Source organism: Musa acuminata, chromosome BXJ3-3, assembly GCF_036884655.1.
Source record: "Musa acuminata AAA Group cultivar baxijiao chromosome BXJ3-3, Cavendish_Baxijiao_AAA, whole genome shotgun sequence".
In the NCBI taxonomy this organism is placed as follows: Eukaryota; Viridiplantae; Streptophyta; class Magnoliopsida; order Zingiberales; family Musaceae; genus Musa; species Musa acuminata.
This window is the reverse complement of record NC_088351.1, coordinates 25,117,322-25,137,456: the sequence shown is the minus strand read 5'-3', so window position 1 is coordinate 25,137,456 and position 20,135 is coordinate 25,117,322. Positions and strand designations below refer to the sequence as shown.

The 20,135-nt window shown below is 40.6% G+C and overlaps 1 pseudogene; it reads right to left on the bottom strand.

The window, feature by feature from the left end:
* Positions 1-642: 642 nt before the first annotated feature.
* The window catches only part of LOC103978348 (protein SPIRRIG-like), a 38,464-nt pseudogene continuing 18,971 nt past the window's right edge, over positions 643-20,135 (bottom strand).

Genomic DNA, 20,135 nt, shown 5'->3' with positions numbered 1-20,135 from the left:
GGCAACGAGAACAGCAAGAAAGATGAAGCAAACACAGATCATGAAAGCAGAGAAGAGGATTGTAATCTGCAACACACCACAGTCAACTGAAGAAAGCAGGAGATGTAAAGCAAACCACATGAAAGAACGGAGAACACACATTGACTCGAAAGGAGTGACAGGTAAATTACACCGAGCAACACTTGCACTGACTCAGAAGCAGTGACACATACTGCAGCAAGAGGCTGTCAAATAGATGCTACTGACTTCAATGTGTGTCATCCACAAAATGAATGAACAATGGGTGCCAAATGACACTCACGAAAATAATCAATGACTAGAAATAATGTTAAATTAAGCAATGTGTGTCAATCCCCTTGTCGAAGCCCTTTCCCACCTATATTACCAAAAGCTAGTCATGGTGCCACCGGAATAATTTATGCTCATCCTATACAATTTTACAGGCATTGCTTATCATGTATTTATACCAAGACAGGTTAATCACAATCAACTGCATGGGATAAAAGAAGCCGCCCTGCTCGCAATGCTTTGCTTGGTCGTCAGCTCAATCATCATTCCACCCGTTAGCTATCGGAGCTTTTAATGCGATGATGAATAATGCTTTTCTCTATCACTTTCAGGCCAGCCTGTGGTTACTCGAATTCACTCGGAATGCACCACCGAGTTAAGAAAACCATGCCCTGAAGGAGAGGACACAGGCTATATCAAACATTTGCAGATCGATCCAGCAATGTCATCCTTGCCTTAAGAAGCTCTCAGGCTATCCTCCAGAAGGATCCATGAGAGCAAGTGCCCGCTTGAGTCACCGCTCAACAACTGCTTCAGATCGCTCGTAAGATGGAGTGTTGTAACAGGACGCTTGTGGGATTTGAGCACTCTGTGCATGGTCAACTTGTACTCCGGTAACCTCCCATTTAAATCCAGCCTTCCCACGTCATCAGTCAGTGACTCACTCCTTCCATTGGCCTCATCTGTGGAACAGTGCACCATGTTCCACACCTTCAGTGCTCCGCTCCGGTGGCCCGTTACGTAGCAGTTTGTCTTGCCAATCAGAGTGCATCGGACTCATCACTGACAAGATAAGGTCAGAAGGGAGTTGCGAGGTGTTCACCACCACAAGGCAGTCCCAGTTGATGCTCCAAACTGCAAGCATAATTCCTGCAGCCATCACAACTATCCCTGTGAGTTCATTCACATGGACAGCAGAGACTGGTGCCAGGAATAAAGGAAGCTGCTTGACAAAGACCAGGTTAGTTAAATCCCACAGAATTACACTACAATCTTCAGATCCCGTCACGATAAGTGAGTTAGCCTGGCTGACATGGAGGCACGTTATCTTGCCAGTATGGGCACAGAGGGCCCTCATCAAACTCAGGCGGTTGTTTTTGTCAAATCTCCAAACTGCAACAACGCCATCATCGGCACCAGTCACAAGAAACTGTGACTGACTCCAATGCATTGAATCTGGTTTCCACCATGAAGATTCTCATGAGTCGAAAGAAGCTTATCCTGGTCATAGCTCATTATTCTCAAACTTCTATCGGGGAAACCCCAAGAGAAATACTTGTTATATGTCAATGGTTTGAGCAGGCTATTTTCCTTAGCAATGAAAATCTTTTCAGTGAAAGTCACAATCTGAGAGATAGAAGAAGAAGATTGACCAACTTGCTGGGGCATGAGATTGGTGCTGTAACAAAGAGGGTGAGGGGGAATTTTCCTGTCAGTTCGTCGCTTAATGTGGGGTTTCAGGAATAATAGCTTAGGTGTCTGCCCAAAATGATTTATCTGAGCCAGTATTGAGGCTTTCATGGTAGGGTCTGAAACTGAATCTATGTCAACATTTCCTTCATATGTGTAGTGATAGAAAACATTAATAGCTTCTTCAGCTGCCTGTGAAAATTTATGATAAAAACAACTATAAGAACTCATCAGATCTGGCATAAGTCCAGAGTGAAACAGAAAAAAAACTCAATAATGATCATAAACTTCATATTAGTCTTCCATACTGTAAATCAGATTAAGAAAAAGCCACCATTATTTTCTTCTATATTTTCATGGGCACTGAAATATTCCTGAAGATGATGCATCTAAAGCTCATGCACTTTGAAAATCATTGCTACAGTTTATTTCAAGTATTTTCTACTATGCTACTGTTGAAAGTTACACAGAATGGCAGGGTCTGCAACCTCATTAAGACTTTACAACAGATTGTGAAGTCTTATTCACATACTGGAACCCTCAAAGGTATACACTTTTCAGCTTCCATGGACAAATTCACCAAGAAATTATTTTTTTATGCAAACTTAATAGTTTGTTTCACTGTATAAAGTAATGTTGAATTCAATTTAATTTAAATTTAAATAAACAAAATCGGCAGTGTCCTCCAATAGGAACTTGAGAATGGGGATTCAATGCTCATTTAGAGTTATTAAAGTTTTCAAGTAAGATGATTTTAGGATTTTTCTGTATTGCTAAATGTTTGGTATTCATAACCATGGTTTCAAATACTGGCCAGACCAATCCAGTATTTGTCAGCCTAACCAAGAACTGCTAATGAATTGTATAGCTTGGTAGCGGTTGGTGTTTTTCTTTTTTGTTATCTCTTCAGCAATACCAAGCTGTACAAGTCTGTACACTGACCAGTATACCAGTCTGACAAGTTGTCAAAACATACCCAATAGTCAAAAGTTGCGTTCTCTAAATGTTGACAATAAAATCAGGTGACAAAAACTTCCATCAAAAAGAATGGAAATGCTATATGGGTCATAATCCAACATAGCTAAACTAACAAAGAAGGGACAGCAATTCTAAATAACTGAAAAATATAGGATAAGCGATATGGAATGGGTAAAACAGTGAGTTCATGCTTAATAAAAGTCAGTAGTCTTCTTGGTAAAGGAAAAGGCATACATCACCTGAAACATTTGCCTTGAGCAAGAAATTTTTTGTCGCATCTGGTGACGGTACATGGCGTGCATGATTTCAAACCATATTTTCCTCCACATGAAGTAAGAAAATTTTTCTTTAAGCAAATATAATTTTTGCATGGATAACAAATTGATAGGTTGGTTGGAGATCATACAAAATTTAAGATCATGATCTATGAAGTGCTAGTAAAAATGTTGAGTTTAGAGCTCACCTTCCCCCTCTGCTTATATCCAAAGATGAGGTCTATCCAGCAATGCAGATTTTCAGAAACATAATCTGATTCCAAAGCTTCCCAGTGCTTCCTTATGAACTCTCTAGCACTGCCTTTGGCCCAAGGGGGCAGAACTTCGTCACCAACCTGAGAAAGAACTTCTTCTGATTCTCAATGCACTAAATGTAAACAATGATATCCAACAAAATCAAGGAGAACCCATATGCATATTTATGTTGCATTTGCAAAAGCAAAATCAAAATTTAGCTCTTAATATACCTTTTCACCTGATTGTTTTATGCCCAAATCTAGATTAAACTGATTCTCTAGAAACTCAGGTATGTAAAAGAATTCGGGGATCATTTCCTTTACATCTGATGTGTTACTCTTTCCAGCTGCAGTTAACCATGTATCTTTTACACTATTAAACAAACAATCTGCATGGTCAAACTGGCCCCCCTGTAATTTCTGATTTTCAGTACTGAATGGTGGCAGCCTTACGAGATAGAAAAGAACAATCCTGGCACTAGAATAGTGAGATCCATAGTGAAATTTTGGGACATCAGGGTCATCCCAGGTTTCATATCTGAGAAGGCACAAATATGGAAATAAGACATCCATAATTTCCTGAATTCATCCTCTCGCTCTGCTGTTTGGGATCCCATTGGTTTATCAAATTTACGGAAACTTTGAGGACTTTTCAGATCCAGAGTTTCACTCTCATAGTCTGCAAGAACCCAGGGAAATACTGGATATTGAGTAAGATCACTATAGCCACGTCCAGCAAGAGTGTTCAGGAGCATGAGGTATTGAAAGTTGCTAATTTCTCCATTTTGCCATCTCTTTAAGAAGGACTTAGCCATGACCTTAAAAATATGGCTTCCTTCATTGCCTTCTTGTTTTGATGACCCAGATATTGTTGTGTCCAACCTGTCAATTTGTTCTCTCAGGGCCGTATTATCACGGACAAACTTTTAAACAAGGTGTTTGATGTAATGCTTATGTATGTCCATGTCTTTTGGCATGTTCATGCCTTGTACAGCATGTAGAGGGGCGGCCGAAGGCTTAATAGTCTCATTTTAGTTGGGTTGGTGGCCTCTTTAAGCTTGTAAATAAAGGTTGTGTCATGTGGACACGTGCGAGAGATTGTCGGTCTGTAATGGACCATTTTACCCTTTGTTGTGTCACTGTTCAGAGCTTGTAAAGTTTGTTTGTAATTTGCATTGTCTATGAAGTGTTTTTCAGAGATGTTTGCTTGTGGATCCCGATTGAGACGTTCTCTCTAACCCGTTCTCTCTTTTGTTGGTCCTAAGGGACAATAGGAGGCTTCGGGGAGGCTGACCTTTGCGGACGGACACGCAAGGGTGCTGCACGACTTAGGCAAAACCAGCTAAGTCCGTAACAGATGGTATCAGAGCGGGACAAGCACTCATGAAAACACTTAGCATGCAAACGTAGGGGACCTAGCGGGGCTGCGTTGAGGGCAGTCAGCACACGCGCGACCGTTTGGGGGAAAACGGGCATGGAGATGTAGGGAAAAGGAGTCGCTCGGTGAAGCGGGCATCTGACATTGGCATTCAGAGGAATGGCCAACCCTTCGCGCAAGAGGCACCACGAGAACAGGCAAGCTTGGAAGAATGTGGAGCGCACAAAGGTTGGGATGGCTGAGTTTGAGCTATGGCTCAACGTTGACAACTATACTTGATGGTGCTCAAGGCAAGCGAGACGCTTGGTAAAGGATGAGACCATGCAAGGTGGAATGAGTTGCTCAACGTCCAAAAGAGTTATGCAAAGCTCACAGAGGTGAGGGGAATTGCTAACTCGAAGAATTTGGTACTCATGCATAGGCTTGTATGCGGACGATGGAATGTTCGTGGCCATCCCAAGGCGACCGAAACTCGGCGCCATGGAGTATTGGAACTTTCTCTTTGGCATGTGAAGGATACGTCCGTAAGAGGCTGAAGTGTGCAACGAGTTCAGCATGTTGCTAGGCCTTGAGTGGTGCAGCAGGAGCTGTATTGACATGGAGTCGCAATCTAGCAAGTGCGTTTGCAGGAGGCAGAACAATGCATAGTTTGTTCAGCAGATCGGAGTAGTCCAAGGGGATGGTGGTCTCCGAAACAAAGAGAGATGTTGCTCCAATGGGACAGTTATCCAGGAGGGATAAGTCCCGGCTCTCTAGAGGGAGAATCATGTGAGACGAACCTCACATGTTGAGGAGTACCTCAACAAACAACAACTCCACGAAGCTCGATGGACTGAGCAAGCGGCGAGGAGTCGTCGCATGATCTCGCTTGAGAGAATGCATTGGTGGATGCATTGCGAGATCAAGTGGGGGAGCGACCCAAAGCAACACAAATGAAGGCACACTTGGAGTCGATGTGGAGATCGGACTCAAGGGAGGGTTGACCCGTGGAATGGTGGGCGCGAGGGCCACCATCGACTCAATGCAAAAACGAGGAGCGGAGCAACTTGGGTGTAACTTGGCGAAGTACCCGAGCCGCATGAAGGGAGCCAGCATAGAAGTTGGAACATGGAGCAGAGGCACAGTGCTTTCCTTAGACAAAGGTCAAGGACATGAACTCTTGCAGAGGCAAGAGTAGGATCATGTTGTTCCATGGGTCCTTCATTCTGACGGAGCGGACTCATCTTGCATGGTGCCAAAGACGAAGGGAGCTTCTGGGCACATGCACCTTATCTCGGAGAAGCATTTGATGGAGGAACTAAGGCGACTCAATTTGCGGAGGCGAAATTGGGTTCAGAAGGCCTTAGCACGGGGCAAGAGGACTCAGAGGTGGGTACTCTTGAAGAATATGCCACAGTGTTGCCATTCAAGTTGCCATGAAGGAAGCAGTGCGCAGCGGAGATTGTGCTGGTAGGGGCAGAGGCCCAGGATCCAGACAATGGTGCACAAATTACAGTGAAGTCGGTGGACTTCGGGAGCTACTAGGCGACGGACTATCCTAGAGCGGTGCTTCATCTAGGTGTGACCCAAGAGTAGGTGGATGAAGGTTGATTGCCAAAGGAGCGAACAAAATCGAAGATGGAAGAGACCCTGCGATGTATTGGCAGAGGCCACACATGGAGGGTTCACAATTCGAGTTTATTCCACAAGGATCAGAATGCAATGGAGATGTCACCAGGAGGCGACATGGTGCAGCGGATCGTGGTGGAATAGTTCGTAGCAATGCGATACACACGACATAGTCCCGGGAGGGACTAGATCATACGGAGGTATGATCAGGAGCTATTGGAAGCTCCACTTCGGTGAACAACATGATGGCAAGAAGGGCTATGGATTCAAGGAGTGAAGCTATGGTACCGCAGAGGCGGGTCTTCCGGGCGTGCATCGAATTTTGCATCGGATGAAAACCTTGGTCATCAGCATATGGGGGCTGTGTTCCACTAAGGGAAAAGTTCGAATGCAAGTACCAGTGAGTCTCATGGGAGGGACTTAATCATGCAGAGGTATGATCGAAGCAGCTGGAGAGTTGGACTGCTCCAGAGCTCATATTCGCTTAAGGGAGCCCGGCAAGTCAAAGGACAAGGCCGAGTAAGCGAACATTGCTACCAAGGAAGCTAAGGAGAACAGAATCGGTGCAAACCCTACAACGTGATGGCAGAGGCCATGCATAGGAGTTACAGTCTGTCTTTCCATCGACCAAACGGACTGCTTGGAGAACACAGAGGTGTTGAAGCAGGGGGTCGAAAGGGGCGAGGAAGCGACGACGAGTCCAGAGGGACTTAGCTACCCAAAATCAAGCCTCAGTTAGAATGGAGGTGGACTCAGAGGAGTGCCACGGAGACATATCTACCGATCGTGAAGAAAAGGGATGCAGATGCGAGGCGACGGATAGTAGGGCCATAGGCATGGCAGCGCCATGGTACCGCAGAGGCGGGACTTCCGTAAAAGTCATTGATCCCTTGCTCTCATAGAGGGAGAGCGCTTGGTCGTGAAAGGGTCCAAGGAGGTGGAGAATGCAAAGGCAATCTCCAAGTACCGAGACAAGGCTGAAGGGTAGAGGCCGAAGAACTTCGTAAGACCGATGTCAATGTGCTTCTCATTAAGATAGCCGAAAGTGAAGGACTTCGGGTCATGCAAGAGTGCATAACCAAGGAACGAAGCAGGTAGTACGCGGTGCTGTACCTTTGCTACTCAATGGAGTAGGCGGCAGGGTTGATGGAGAAGACGGTACAATCCCAGAGACGACCAAACCTATGAGAGAATTACTCCAAGTTGGGGTGAAAACTTCCTGCATTCCAGAAGTTCAATGGCATTGAGAAGGTGAATCATAGTAACTAACTCAACGCAAAGAGTGCAAACACTTCAAGGGCTTCAGAAGTGTGAGCAAAGAGTAGGCGAAGGCTAGTAACCAGCTCGATGCATGGAGTACAACCTCGAGGAGGCGAGCGAAGTCAAGTAACCTTTGCCTTCTCAACCCTTAAGAGAATGGGCGAAACCGAGTACCCCAATTCTCTTATCTATCCAGCAGAGGAGCTCTGCACAAGTTCAAAGACCCTTCAAAGATAATGGAAGACAATAGTTGTCAAATCCTCACCAACGGTGATCAGTGCTACTGAGAGTAGATTGTCCGCTTCATTTCCCAACGAAATGCCAATCGAAAGCGGAAGTGATGCGAACCTACTTGGATGTGACAACTATGTGAAAGAAGAGTCAATGAGCAAATTTTGTGGAGGAAGGACCCAAAACTTCAGAAGTTTGCGAGACGATGCTCGTTAAAGCTCCAACAAGCATCCACCCAGTTCAAGCAACATGAGGAATTTGAGAGACTGCCGCAGTAAGGATGGTCTTTTCCTTCATCTGGGGGATCCGCAGGAATCAACAATGATTAACACAACTCAACCAACCCCACACTAGAATCAGAGTCATTGGTGAGTTGAAGCAGCATGGCGGATCAAAGATTCGACTACTCAAAAATAGCAGCGGAGAGCAGCTAGGAGCCAAGAGGCGCATTGTAGCTGGAGCAGAAGATTGAAGATTCAGCAAAGGCGAGGAGTTGCAGTGTCGACAAAGGCTTCAACGAGGACGTCGAAGGAATAAGTGAGGGAGAATGTCACGGACAAACTTTTAAACAAGGTGTTTGATGTAATGCTTATGTATGTCCATGTCTTTTGGCATGTTCATGCCTTGTACAGTATGTAGAGGGGCGGCCGAAGGCTCAATAGTCCCATTTTAGTTGGGTTGGTGGCCTCTTTAGGCTTGTAAATAAAGGTTGTGTCATGTGGACACGTGCGAGAGATTGTCGGTCTGTAATGGACCATTTTACCCTTTGTTGTGCCACTGTTCAGAGCTTGTAAAGTCTGTTTGTAATTTGCATTGTCTATGAAGTATTTTTCGGAGATGTTTGCTTGTGGATCCCGATTGAGGCGTTCTCTCTAACCCGTTCTCTCTTTTGTTGGTCCTAAGGGACAATGGGAGGCTTCGGGGAGGCTGACCTTTGCGGACGGACACGCAAGGGTGCCGCACGACTTAGGCAAAACCAACTAAGTCTGTGACAGTATGGAACTAAAATGTTGAATTACACAACTATAATCGTGATGTGCAAGAGAGACAAAACAGCATATGTAGAAACAAAAAACCACCATCCCGGACCTCCAGATGCATCATAGTGACATAGAAGTAAGAACTTAAAACCCAGAATCATATTAACTCTACAATATGAAACAGTGATTCAGGTAATTATAACTAGGGATCACCTAAATGGGTATAGTTTAAACTTCAAAGAATTATCAAAACACAAATAGATGAAAGTCACATGTCAAATGGCGTCAACTTTGCTTGATAACTTATTGTTCGACTGCAAATATTGTACCACCTAGGAGATGTTCCCTTTAAGTCATTTCTCATCATTCAAAAACTAAAAAGAAGATACTATCTATACTTTTGTCTTATAACATCTCATTTATTTCTCATAATACACAAGGATTCAGGTCAACAAGGGCACATGTTTTCAATAGAATTAGTTCCTAATTACAAAAAAACAAAGTCACCAAAAAAGACTCTGATTAAAAAAAAAAGGGCAGGTACCAATTGCATATTTATGCACAAAACTTCATTAAATACATCACAATAATAAGAGGATCTGGTTGCTGATAAACTGCATAATTAGCTTGTAATTCAGTTTTTTTAGAAAAATGAAACCTAGTATACTTTTCAAATTGGATGTATTGAAATAGGCTGTCATCTTCTGCCACATCCCAGATTTATAAAAAATAAACCATTATTTCAATATTCATAATTTAAGAAGATTTTTTTTTATTTTTTGAATTCAAATCCTTGTCTTTACAATAATAAATATTTTTTTAACTAAAAGAAGATCACATTTTCTTGGTAAGACCACAAGTGACAAAAAAGTTTCTTCCACCCAAACATCAGATCTACTACAAAGTAGTAAGCTACTCTGAAAATAAATATAAGAGAAAAATACATCAATAACCACACATGCTAGTAGGAACATTTGAAAAACTATAAAAATAATTATAATATTCATGAAATATATATAAATGTTAACAACTTAATATGAAATAATAACATATTAATTCATTATGAAACTCATATATCTGAAAAATAATGATAATTCTTAAATAGTAAATAAAATCATGCATTAGTCATATGCAACACATCTCGATGATATATATAACAAGGTTTGAAATTTCGTACCGTACCGGAGTTTCGACGATCTCTCGGTACGGTACGGAACGGTATACCGCTCGGTATACCGAGCGGTATACCGAGTGATATATGTATATATATATATTATATATATATATTTTTTAATGGCCGACGTCGCATCGCCTCGGCGACGTCGCTTTTTCCTTCCCCACACAGGGCGACGTCGCCGAGGCGACGTTTATTTAAATTATATATATATATATATATATATAGCGACGTCGCCGAAAAAGGCGACGTCGTGTCGCCTCGGCGACGTCTCCGAAAAAGGCGACGTCGTGTCGCCTCGGCGACGTCGCCGAAAAAGGCGACGTCGTGTCGCCTCGGCGACGTCGCCGAAAAGGCGCTGCGTTACCGCCCGTTACCGAATGGTACCGGGCGGTAACGGTCGAAATTTCGACCGTTACCGCCCGATATTACCCGTAACGGCCGATACGGGATATTTTTGCGTGTACCGCCCGGTAGGGGGCGGTCCGCGTACCGGTCGCCTCTCGGACCGGTACGTACCGCCCGTACCGGGCGGTACGATTCGGTAAGTAAAACCTTGATATATAACAATCAAATAACAAAAGTATATATCACACCTAATAGTACACTCCCAATAATGGATAAAAATACATACTCTATGGGATGGATTCCTCTTAACAACGGATAGAGAGAATCCATATCGCACTCCCAATAGCGGATGAAATGATATCTCTTACTCACCCAAGTGGGAACACGTTCCTCCCAACACCGAATGGAGGAACCATCTAATTGTCATGTCCGACGACTAGCTAATCCCCGAAAGAAATCACCCTATTTGCCCTTAACAAGGATCCATAAACAATCATGATCATTTATTTACATACATACATTCATTCATGCATCTAAGAAATAGTATGATAAAATATTATAGAGACAATGCTTGATGAATGATCTATTAGACTATGTCCATTGGTGGAACCACACTGTATGGGCCCTTAGCTCCTTTCACAGGCTATACTTCCAATGTGAACCACTAGTATAGTTACATATTCTACATGATAATAATCACATCAATATCATAAACTTAATCTAAAAGAAACTGTAGAAAATCAATAATCATTTCTAAATGACACATTCAAATAAAATTTTTAAGTTCATTAAATTATAAATACATGAGACATCAATCTCTCAATAGCCTTCAATCAACTAGAACCCTAATAAAAATAGCCTAATTGACTGAAACCAAACTAAATCCAATTAGGACATAATGGAACCAATCTTAAATCCTTATAAAATTGATCTGGAATTACCCTAGACTGATCTAATTTAGATTTAATTGATTCCAATTAGGTCAAGTAGGTTTGAACTAGTCAAGTTGTTTTGAAATCACGTTAAATCGGCTTGAACCGATCAAACTTGTCTAATTCAATCAATTAACAAGCTCAAATCAATAAGAGACGAAGAAATTAGACTATGTCACATAGTGCTAACCCAGACCAAACTGACCCACCTAAGTCTTAAATGGGTCACATGCGCCGCATATACATTGAGGTACTAAGTTAGGTTAAGGTAAAATGGTTGAATAGAGATACAAACTTAGTCCTAGGTACTATTAAGTTGGGTTGAGGTACAATGGTTGAATAGAGAAATATATATAATGTCAGTCACATAGCTAGGTGGACCTAAGCTTAGTGGTCTGGGTTGAGCCTCACTCATGAGTTGGGTTAAGCCTCACCACTGAACTGGGTCACGCTTGACTCGCAGGCTGGGTCGTGCCTAACCACATTGGTTGGGTCATGCTTGACTACATGGGTTGGGTCATGCCTGGCCACTTGAGTTGCACCGTGCTAAGCCACATGAGCTGGGTCGTACTTGGCTATATGGGTTGCATCATACCTAGCCACATGGTTGGGTCGTACTTGGCTATATAGGTTGAGTCATACCTAACCACATGGGTTGGATCATACCTGGCTACATAGGTTGGGTCATACCTAACCACATGGGTTGGATCATACCTGGCTACATAGGTTGGGTCATGCCTAGTCACATGGACTGAGCTGTACCTAGTCACATGGGCTAGGTCATACTTGGTCACATGAGCTAGGTTGTACTTAGGCATAGGCTGGGTAATGCTTGACCACACGAGTTAGACCATTCCTAACCACATAGGCTGGGTTATGCCTAACCATATGTGCTAGGTTATACTTGACTATATGGGCTAGTCTAATCAATCAATTTAACTCAGGTCAGACCCCCAATTTGACCCCTCTTATTAAATTAGATTTTAATATTTTTAATTATTAAAAAGTAACTTAAATCCATGAATTAAATAATTTAGATTCATGGTCTTAAATTTAAAATTAATTAAATCATAAAAATTCATATATAATTCTTGTAACATAGATATATTTAATTAAATGAATTAGAGCTATTATGTTAATCCAAAAATAAAAAAATAATAATAAATCAATCTTAAATTTATTTAAGCTTAAGAGACCCAATATAAGTCAAATAATCATTCTAAAATAAAAAATCAATTATTATTTATTAATCATAAAATTTTAAAATTAAAACATTATTATGCATCATAAAATTCTAACAATCCTAATATCAATAAATTCAAAACATAAATCAAAACTGGTTAGAAAAGAATAGAAGATTTAACCTCTCCTTAGAGATCCTCTCCTCAATCCTCACATTATCGGCTCTATGAGGAATGAGTGAGGAGCCTTTTTATATAGAAGAATATGAGGTCTCCCAAAAGATAAGCAATAATTTAATTTTTATTTTACTTTCACACATAAAGATAAAATTATAATATTTATTTCTTATGGTTTACACACAAAAATAGAATTTAAACTATTTACTTTCTAAAATTCTCATCACTCATTAGGAAATACATCAATTAATAATTTAATTAATTAATAAAATTTTTAACTTATCCATATAATTAAGGAAATCAATTTTAATCATTTCCTTAACCATACTATACAAACAAGAAAGTTAATAATTTAAATAAAATATATTATTTATGGTAATTAATTTATGTTGAGAAAAATGATCGATGATTACATCTTTTCACTTAAAATCATTACTTACAGGCTGGGAGTATTTATGATATTCTTAATATTCTATATCTCCTACGACACCACCATAATTGTCTATTATTTTTACTAGATTTTAAAAACAATTAAGGCCTTCAATGTTGTTCTAGAAAGAAATCAAGAGAAAAAAATCTATATAGAAGAACTACAGTGACTCTTCAAGCTCAGAATTATGCTTCAAATGGAAGGGATCTAGGAGTGAGTCTGAAAGAAAGAAAATGTGCGAGGGAGGGTTTCCTTTGTATACAGTTATTTATGCTTGAATTTTTCTTCATTTTTCATAAAGCAAGGACTGGTCTACAAGTCAAAACACTAACAGCTAAAAATGGAACTTGTTTTTTATTTAATTTTTGGGTAAAAATATAACAGCTCTCATAATGAGAAGCATTACAACTCCTAAAGAAATCTGATGACGTTTCAGAAAACCCTCCTTTCCACTAAATATGCTACAAATAAGAAAGATATGGAATTAAAAGAAAAGATTAAAAGAGTAACTAACTTCTTCATATTTCAAAATTCACATTTGAAATGAAAAAAAGAGCAATCAATTATACAAAGCACCAATCAATGTGGAGTCTTGGAATGGTTAATGTAAATAGCCTTCACCCTACAAACAAGGAGGCGATTTCCATGGCCAAAACCTTGGTCATTTATATTGCAATGAAGCAAGCTGCAGAAGACTCACCCTCTTGAATACATCTGAAGTAAAGATGCATATGCTAAGTGCTTTCTATTAGCATTCACATCTGAATTCACAATATGGAATTATTGAGTGGTGCAGATCATGACAAACTTGAGAACCACATAGTAAGACAAATAAAGCAGAACAGGGAAAAGAGAAAGGTAAAAGCAAATGAAATGAACATACATGGAATTCCATGGAAGATTCATAGCAATCAAGTTTTTGAAGACTTCCTCTCTCTCCTTCTTGTGGAAAATCAGAAGATCGTTACATCCATCCATGCTAAATATCTCAATAGCAACAGGGCGAAGCTAGTAATCACATTTCAAGAGTTCATAAATACTATCAAGCTTCCACATACGCCATGGATGTGGCAGGTTACTACTGCTACAAACCTTCTCCTTTCCCCAAGCACCTCCATTATATGCCCATGCTCTTCCACCAGCAAATGCCTTTGCTGGTGTGCTCCATGTTGATGAGGATTTTAGCTGGAACTCGCTGTTACTTGAAATATCCATTTTCACACCTAAAGCTTGATCAATCACAGATAGTTCATCCTCACATAATTTTTCACATATGCAGCCAGAGTCATTAATATAGAAGTTTTCGATAACATATAAGCAGAGCTCACCTAAAAGAAATATACCATCATGCTTATCAAGACCCACAACACGTTCACTATTATACCTGAACCTTATCTTTTCTGAAGGTTCAAGGTAAGGCCTGATAAGATATTCACCATTATCAAGCAGTTCCTTCTCTTGCTTATCCTCTGAAGCTCTCATATTATGAACCTCAAAAGACAACTGCCTTGGAGAGCTCAATTCAGATTTTGTGCCCTCTGCTATCTGAACAGAGAAGGAACTTGACCTGATGCCAAACTCCATGGCAAAGTGAACACTTGGTTCATGCATACTACCATGACCATTATCATTCCACCCAATCTGAGCAGATGATAAGCTTTCGATTTTAGAACTTTCTTCTTTAAATAAGGTCTCTTCATGGTCACCACCATCATAGCCCTTTTCCTGAGCATCATTTGATGATAAATTAAAACACGAATCTGATTCGGATCCAGATGTATGTGCAACATTTTCATGTTTTTCTGTAACCACCTTTGGATTTTTCAGCATAAAATCTCTGGCAAGGATATTACAAATTGTATCAATTTTTAGTTTGCAACGTTCAAGCTTTTTACGCATCCGATATGGTCCTTCAATTGGACAGAGCTTCCATTCAGGTTCTACAGAGGCATGCAGTATAGGAAAAATCCCTCTTTCATGAACAAGTTGTTGAAGCTGAGTTTGCCACTCACTTTCAGCATGAAGAACCCAACCATATTTATCCTGACGAATAGATCTTAGCTCAGTAGACATTAGATCTTGACCAGACTCAAGTGCATATCTTCACTCATATATTTGTTCCCAGTGTTTTATATCTAACTTTGTAGCTTCCTGTGCTTTCCTACTAATTTTCCCCTTACGACGACCTTCCATTCCCATTATTCTGACCCTTGGAAACTTTGCCGATCCAGCTACATATTGCAGCCACATAATAGATGAACATTGTTCCAAGACTTTGTTGATAGTTTGCTCAGAGCTCTGAAGCCAGTAAAAAAATGAAGAAGGCCTTCCTGTTAATAACTTATCCAGACCGCCATGCAAAACATCCAAAGTATGCCCTTGGTTTGGCTTCGAAAAAAGTAAGTCTTCAAGTGCTGAACGACGACGCACTAATAAGTACTTGATGATGTCCACTGCCAGATTTTGAGCAGCTGATCTCTTGTCATGGAGAATAGCAATTAAATTTACACACACACAACAAATCAGATAAGTATCAAGATTGCTATGGCAGAGTATCAGTTGCTTGTTAGCAATTAACAGCTGCAAAATCATGCATATATCAACTGATGATTCATCTTGCAGTTCTTTGAAAGGTAAGCCCTTGCCTGTCTGAGATTGAAAGCCTAAACTCAAAAGCAGGTCATCTTCACCAATGGACTTCAAGAATGAAGGTAAGAAGTAGTACATTATAATGTGATTTGCATTTTTCAAGATGGCATTGATATATGCCTCAAGTTGCTTGCCTCCCCTGGCTATGGACAATATTCCTTTTCCTGCAGGTACTGCATCTTCCACGTGACCATCTTTGTTAGCAAGTTGTAACATTGACAACACAAACTCCAAAGTTCTAATTACCCCAACTGGCTTAGGAAATGATCCCATATATAAGTGATCGACGATCATCCAGCAAAGAGAATCTAAATTTACAGACCAACAATTCTTATCAAGCTTCTTATCATCTTCTTCATCATCACGCAAGAGGCGCCTCTCCAGAAAGTCCATCAATCTACTTAAACACAATCCCTGAAAAACTAAAGTAGACTCAACATCGACATATAGTGGAACAGACTCTAATATATTCTCTACAGACTGGGTTGCTTTCAACTGTTCTGAGACAACATCAGCAAGAACTTCAGCAATAAAATCTAATGTGGCAGCAGCTCCTGCAGAACAAGGACCACCTCCATAGCCTGAATTATCAATTTCAAGTAATAGCTTTGGGTTTATCAGAAAGAACATGCTTGTGGCAGATGATTCATGCAAAGTTCTTATATCAGGAGATGAATCAAACTCATTTAAAGAAAACGATCTCAAGGATGGAGCAGCAGTTAATTTTGCTTTTGCATCACTTTCACTACTAGTGTTGCCAATCCATGAAGTTAAAGCAGGAATGGGAGATGTACTAGGTGTTGCTGCATCTTTCAGGTTTGATCTCTCAGACAGGGCTAAAGAACAAGGCACACTCATAGAGGCAGAGCTGAGTGAATCAGTTGGCTGAATGGGAATTTGAGTTCCATTGGAATCAAGGTGCTCAATATCAGGCACATTAGAAGTAAGAGATACATGCCTAAAACTTGGTTCATCAAGACTCAGTCTCAGTTTCGCCACCTTCTCCACTAACAGATATTTTTGGATTTAAATTTGTTGCATCACCTCCTACTTCAGCATCACCTGAAGGATAATTAGGTGACCCTTGCATTACATCAGCATAGCCCAAAGGATAATTAGGTGACCCTTGTATATCTCCAGAGCTAATAGTTTTTTGCTCATGAGGAAAGCTTCTAGTGCTCGCAGAAATTTTCACAGACTGCACATTCTCTAGAGGCTCGCTACAGAACATATTTTGAGAATACTTTGCATCAACATCAATGTTCTTCTCCTCTGGTGCAACAGTTGTGAGATTTTTGGCCATTTTTAATGCGCAATAAGTCCTGGGTAGCAGTATATTCAGTCACAATACAAGAAACAGTAACTCTTTAAGAAAAATATATTATACAGAAGTTAGGAAAGTGCCTAAATTTGTAATGAAATTAAACAAGGTTTATAATCTCAGTCCATCACTGATGCAGACCGGTGGCCAGACTTGTATGGTATCAGTACAATTTAATGTACTGATAACAGACAGAACAGCAAAGGAGAAGCAAAACTTAAATAAAAGATTAAAATTTCCTGATAACAGACAGTAGGCTTACTGCCTGATGTACCTATTTGTACGGTAACAGTCATATTCAACTGAACCTCCTGGCACCATAAGTGGCCCAAGCAGCAAGTGGTACCAGGTTGAGATAGGTTGGTTTTTTGAACCTTGGAATTAAACCCATGGATTGTCAGAAATAAATAAAAATACTACGGCATCTAGCAACAAACCTCACACAAGAAAAATATAGATCAACGCAGCTTTCAAGAAACTCTGTTCTCCTACATAGCATAGAATGGTGGACATGTTTTTGCCAAGTCAACCATGAACCACAAAATTGAAGTTGCAGCAATAGGTGCTCCTGTCATCCCACTCATTAAACATGAGGCATATGTCTTGTGCAATAAAGCTTCACCCCGAAGATCTCCTGCAACATCTGTTGTTGCCTCTGCAAGCTCTGCAACTAAGCTACCATTGAAATGTGACATATTACCATCTTGATTAGCAATCATTGATTGCATACTAAATCTATCATATGTAGCTTTTGCCATAGCAATCAATATTTCTAACAGGTCTAAAAATTTGAACTCGCCATAATTACCATCATTTGGAAAAAGGGAAAAGAAGTCAAGCATGCGGACCTTGGGTACTCTTGGATAGACAGCCTTACCAAATATCAAACAGAAGAGGATATAATATATTTCAGGAGAATCATGAAACCTTGGAAGAACACGTGACAACCCATGGTAGCTTCCGCTGCTCTGAAACTTAAAAGAAAATGTAGGAGAAGAAGAAAGACAAACTCCCAGAAGAGTCATGATCCATCTCATACTGGTCGGGTGTACAGCTTCATCAAGAAAAAAGGCAATCAACTTGGATGAGACAGTCTTATGCCACTGCTCAAGCAACTCTTCAGCATTAATAGTTACTTGTAAATCAATAAGCATCTCCAGTAACATGTTTCTCACGATAATATGCTTTCCCATAGTCTCTCGAACAATTTGATCTCATGGAGTCAATTCAGGTGGATCAAATGTCATAAGAACAAATCTGACAACAAGTTCTAACTCAGAAGCTAAAAAACCATCCACAAGAATGACGCCAAGCAACACTACCAGCTTTTCTAAAACAACAACTTCCACATCACCACATTGCAGAGTTACTAGTAAATGCTGAACCAGGTTAATATGACGTAAGATTGTCAGGTTATGATGTCTATACCAGTGCATGGACACGATACATTCAAGAAATCCAAGAAGAGCAATTTGAATTGGAACAGGGGCTCTAACCCACAATGTCCAGTCTAACAAGACATGCTCAACCATGTCAGCATTTGAAAGGACAATACAGTCTGAGTTAGCTTCTGACAAACCAGTATTCTCAAGTTCGGAAAAATGACTGATTGAATCCTTTTGAACAGAATATTCATCCAGATCTCCATGTGAATCAACTGAACAAATATCATCCGAAAATTTTGGCAAAGAAAGATCCTCGATACTTGCTTCTGAGGAAGTTCCAGCAGGGAAACTTGTGCCCATTTTTGCTTGAAGCCTTACTGGTTCAGTAAAGGAGGCTTCACATGCTGCTATATGAAAAAAAATGTCAAGTGAATGCATGTCAAACAGTGACATCCTGCGGTGCAGAATAAGTGCGAGCAAATGATATCCCCTCAAGGATTGCATGTCCTTAACATTCTGCGGGCACTGCTGAAGTGAACATGCAAGTAATCCCAGTGCCATGTGTAGCATCTCCTTAGTTTCAGCAGCTTTAACAAGAACAAGCACAATGGGGATTCCACCAATGGAGTGTATGCTATCTCCAATCATGAATTTATTGCAGATGTAAATATCTCCAGAAAGACGACCATAGCGTGGTATACCTGTAAATTGAACAAGTGTTACTTCTCAAAAGAGATTGGGGAGAGAAAGAGAGCAAGAAAGAAAGAGAGAGAGAGAGAGAGATGAAAAAAGAAACATGTGTTGCTTCACATATCCCATGAGGTTACTCCCATAAATTCGTGTACTTTACATACCACCCATAGGAGAAGCAGCAGATGAGGTTGGATCAACAAGATTGAGCAAGGACAATGTTCCAGAAGCTCGTAATGCTTCTGAGGATGTTCCATCAAAAGCAAAGATGGGCTTCTTGCCAGAAATCTGTAAAGAAAGATTTGTTAATCTTTCCAAATCCCAAACAATCCCACTGCAATCTGAATTAGTTGTTCCCTGTTTGCCAGAACTATCTAGTCGTTGGGAATTCGAAGCTATGGGGAACTCAGCTTCCACAGAATCTAGCATTGCTATACTACCCCCACCACATGCTTGGTTTGGGACAAACCTTAGAAGATCTAAATCTTGGAATAGTCCCCTATATCCTCGTCCAAGAATATACATGAAAAAAATGTTACCTGATGTGAGAACCTCCTCATAAAGATAACAGCAACAAAGCTTCCATGATAGATCACTGATTTTTGCACGAGAAAGTGGTGTACCAAGAGTAACTTGCAACGATTTGCCAACAGGAGACAGTGAGTAGCCAAGCTTTCCTGTGTGTATCAGCTTTCCATTGACATACAGATATGCTACACTATTTTGGAATAACCCTGCTAATGCATTAGGCTTACTATGGACAACTGCAAGGTGATGCCACCTTCCTTCTTCCATTTCTACACCAGGAAATGATAACGAGCAAGAGTTGTGTTAGAACCCTTGCAGATTCTAAACTTGGGGTTGATCTCTTTAGGGGATCGGCCTCCTTGGAACTCTATAGGGGTTCCTCCCTCCAAGTTGCTGCTCAAAGGTTGCAGAAAAGATTCATCTATTGCTTAAGAAAAGAGAAGGAATACATGGCTATTTATAGGGCTTCTAAACCCTAACTCCTAATAGGACTCCTACTTAAGACTCTTACTTCTAACCAACTCCTAATAGAACTCCTACTCAAGACTCATATTCCCTTACAACTCCTAATTCTTCTCTAAGAAAAAACCTCCTACATGAATGCCCCTCACAATTAGGACTCTCCTAGCTAGAGTCCTAACAGAATGTCCCTCTCAATTAGGACTCTCCTAGCTAG